At 46.9% G+C, this 4356-nt stretch overlaps 1 pseudogene; it reads right to left on the bottom strand.

The window, feature by feature from the left end:
- Positions 1-2281: 2281 nt before the first annotated feature.
- Positions 2282-2671, bottom strand: LOC145409049 (Y-box-binding protein 2 pseudogene; annotated as a pseudogene).
- Between the last annotated feature and the right edge of the window lie 1685 nt (positions 2672-4356).

The raw sequence follows: 4356 nt of genomic DNA, 5'->3' as shown, positions 1-4356 counted from the left end.
AGTCCCCGAGAATTGGAAGACAGGTATAATTATTCCCTTGCACAAAGGAAAAGGGGAAAAAGAAGTGTCTGGTAATCACAGGGGCATTTGTCTTCTTAGTGTAATAGGAAAAGTATATGGTAGGATACTTATTGACAGAGTTACGGAAATAACAGAGGAATTAGTTGGAGAAGAACAGGGAGGTTTTAGGAAGGGAAAAGGTTGTGTAGATCAGATATTCATTCTTAGATCCTTAGTGGAAAAGTTTCTAGAGAAGGGAAAGAAGTTGTATGTGGCCTTCATGGATTTGGAGAAAACATATGACAGGGTGGATAGACAAGGGTTGTGGTAAGTATTATGAATATATAGAGTAGATGGGACGTTGTTGAATGCTGTGAAGAATATGTATGAGGGGGTTAATGCTGCAGTGGGTGAATTTTTCCATTGAAAGGTTGGAATGAAACAGGGATGTGTCATGTCCCATGGTTGTTCAATCTGTATGTGGATGGGGTTATGAAAGAGGTATAAGGTAGGGCAATGGATATTGGAGTGGCCCTAATGAGAGAGGACAGTGTTTGGAAACTCTCTGCCCTGTTATTTGCAGATGATACTGTGTTGTTAAGTGAAGATGAAGGGGAGCTGCAAGGCTTGGTGGATGAGTTTGGGAAAGTGTGTAGGAAACGGAATCTAAAGGTGAATGTAGGGAGGAGTAAAATTATGGTCTTTGACAGTAGTAAAGTCAGTGAATGTACAGTGAAGTTGGATGAGGAGGAAATAGAAAATGTGAGTATGTTTAAGTACTTGGGTAGTGTGATGAGTAAGGATGGAAGTTTGGAGGGTGAAGTGCATGAAAGGGTACAACAGGGAAGGTTGCTGGTTCCTCCATAGCAGTGATAAGAAACAGGGAAGTGTGCATGGGAGTGAAAAAGTTACTACATGACAGTATTGTGAGATCAACTCTAACGTATGGAAGTGAAGCTTGGACCTTGTTGGAGCGACACAAGTCAAGAGTGAGAGCAGTGGAAATAAGTTATTTGAGAGGAGCATGTGGAATCACATGGAGAGACATACTGACAAATGAGGATGTAAAGGAGCGGTGTGGTGTGGATGTGGATGTGATAGGAAGCGTTAGGAGAATCACACTGAGGTGGTATGGCCATGCGGAGAGGATGGAGAGTGAGAGACTGACAAGAAGAGTGTATGTGAGTGAGGTGGAGGGGGAGAGACGGAGGGGGAGCCAAGGATGAGATGGAGGGATGGAGTGGAGGGGTTAATGAAGGAGGGGGGTGTGAGCTTGTTTATTTGTTTGTAATATTTGCCCCACAACAGGGGTGGGGACACGGGGAAACTGGAGAGCCCGTCAGACATGAGCAGAACAAAAAAGCACAAAGCGGAAAAAAAAAAAAAAAAAAAAAAGAGGAAGCGACGATCAGAGAAAAACGAGCGTAAGGGAGGCAGAGGGTTGTCACGAGCTGCAACGACTGGAGCAGGATGAAATCAAGGCAGCTCATCAGAGTCTTCTATATCTGTGTAATCTGAGTCCCGATCGAGATCTTCATAGATAGGCAAATCCCCTGAGTCTCGTAGGCTTGATGGACAGCCAAGATCGTTGCTCTCCCTCATCTGCTCTATGGCTTCAAACAAGCCACGTTAGAGTTCAGTTTCAAGGAACTCACGAGCAGCTGCTGGATCCACAGCAGCTATCTCAGCAAGATGGGGAGGCAAGATCGCAACGAGCTCAGGGCGCAGAGGAGAGTGATCAGGGACAGCCACAGGAGTAGAAAGAGAGGCCGAAGGCACAACAGCAGGCGTGAGGGCCACACCCTCAGCAGCAGATGGAGAAGCCTGGGAGGAAGGGCCCTGAAGATCCAAGGGTTCGGCTGGATCAGGTGAGGCAGCCCTTTCTCCTTCGGCTGCGGGTCGGCAAGGGATGGACCTCGGCAGAGACGGTGATAGTGTCTAAATCCATAGCCGTGGTCGGTTCCGGGTCAGTGATCTGAGGGCCAGTCAAGCCAGTCGCCCTATTGAGGGGGCAATCCAGTCGCAGCCTTTTTCGCAGTGTAGTGCGAGGCCGAGGTGGACGTGGCCATGGCTGCGGCTGCGGCTGCGGCCGCCGGGGACGACGCTCCTGACGAAGGACTAAATGTGGATCGCCTGCAAAGCTCTGGGGGATGGCAAGGCTCGGTAGCCCGTTCTCCTCGAAAATCTGAGGGAGGAGAAGGCGCAAAACAGCCTTGTCACCCCCAATAAAAGCCTGTGCCGTAGCGACACACATCGAAACAAGGAGATTCGTCTCCCCAGATCACCCAGGACCGCGAGGCCGACGTCTCTGGGCCGTAGGGCGCCGCCGTGCATGGGCAGAGCCCTGCACAGCAACACCCCCAGGCCCAGTGACATCCCTACCCTCAGGACCCTTAGGAGACTGACGGAGACGAAACTCCACTGTCTCACCCTCGCCAAGAGAGCGCCGAAAGTGCCAAGGATTTGGTGCAATGATCCTGAGTCTGTGAACGAAAACATCAACACCGGTGTCCCGGCGCTTGATGAACCCGTACCCAGACTTCACATTGAACCAAACCACCGCACCCACGATCTTACAGGCTCCCGGCGGCTTCGAACTACTACTAGATGCTCCCCTCAACGAGTCGTAGGCGTGAGCAGTGGAAGAAACAGGAGCTCGGACTACAGGCATCGAGACGTCTGCCTTGGGCGAGAGCTGGACTGGGAATGGTGTGAGCTGGGATTAGTGAAATGGCGGGGTACAGGGCGACGTACAGGCGATTTGTTTGTTGCCACCCCGTATGGGATTAAGGTGTCTGGCAATAGATAGATAGATAGAATAATAATAATAATAATAGTAATAATAACAATAATAATAATAATAATAATAATAATGATGATGATGATGATGATGATGATGATGATGATGATGATGATGATGATGATGATGATGATGATGATAATAATAATAATAATGATAATGAAAATAAAATAAAATAATAATAAGATTAATCATGATCATCATCCGGACCTCCTTTCCCACCCTAGGGCAGGGTGAGGAGTGGCAACGTCCAGACAGCTCAGCTTTGCTCAGTCCAATTGGCCACGCTTCCGTTCATTCACCATTGAAGCCCTCGGAATCCTGGCTCTATCTGACACGCCAAAAACATTCACCACATTCTGTAGCTTCTCATAAATGTATCCTAGAGAGTCAATCTGGACGCTGTCACATTAAAAAGGGGTGCCAAATCCCTGATCATTCGCTAGATCTCATCCAACCAGCTAGATCTCTTGTCACTCTCCTAGCCTCACCGACTTCCAAACCTCTCTCCCACACACACTCATCCACCATATCCCTCCACCTTCTCCTTGGCCTACCTCGTCTCCTCCCTCCTTCAAATGCTCTCAGATATACCTTTTTCACCACTCTATTGTTATCCATTCTCTTCATATGACCATACCATCTCAGTACACTCCCTTCGATTCTGGTGTCCACAAATTTCCTAACTCCGCAACTTTCACGAATCGCATTATTTTGTATCCTATCCACTCTCTATACTCCTCACATATTCCTCAGCAGTCCCATCTCAATTGCTCTTACTCTTGACATTTAATTTTCATGCCACACCATAGCCTCACATCCATATGATAATGTTTGCACTAACATTCCATCATGTAAGCCTCGTGCACCTGCAACACTCTGCCTCTGTTTCTTATCAAGGCCATCATTACATCAGATACTTTTCATCTTTGTGTCACTCTGCTTTCCACTTCTTTTGCCCATTTTCCTCTCTTTTCTATCACTGTACCCAGGTATTTGAACTCTCCCACCAGTTCCAGTCTCTCTCCATTCACTGTAGCATCACACTGAGAGTCACCTTCCCTCTCAATAACTGTCACTTTACTCTTTTCTGCATATACTCTCAAGGCACGACACTCACAGAAATAAGCAAAACTCTGCACTAGTCTGCCAAGTTCTTGTTCGGTATTTGTAAGTAGTACAGCATCATCAGCATACAACAAATCTGAGATATTCTATCCACCACCTTTCATTACCAACGCCATCCTCATCTCCATTACTGCTGTTTTTACTTCTCCCATCACCACAGCCATATAAATATTGAACAACCATGAGGACATTACAGAACCTTTGTCGCACGCCCACACCGATCGTGAATCATTAACTTAGATGCCCATTTACACATGCGTCACTGCCATCATGAAAACTCTTGACGCACCTAGCATATTACCATCTACACCTTACATGCGCAAAACTTTCCACAAACCCTCTCTGTCTACTTTGTCGTATGCTTTTTACAGATCCATGAATGCCATAAACACATTATAGTATTTCTTACAAGCCTTCTCCACCATTTG

The sequence above is a fragment of the Coenobita brevimanus genome, chromosome 79, assembly GCF_032717465.1.
Source record: "Coenobita brevimanus isolate Jiangsu-jjx chromosome 79, ASM3271746v2, whole genome shotgun sequence".
In the NCBI taxonomy this organism is placed as follows: Eukaryota; Metazoa; Arthropoda; class Malacostraca; order Decapoda; family Coenobitidae; genus Coenobita; species Coenobita brevimanus.
The sequence above is the reverse complement of the archived record's forward strand: the minus strand, read 5'-3'. Positions and strand labels throughout refer to the sequence as shown.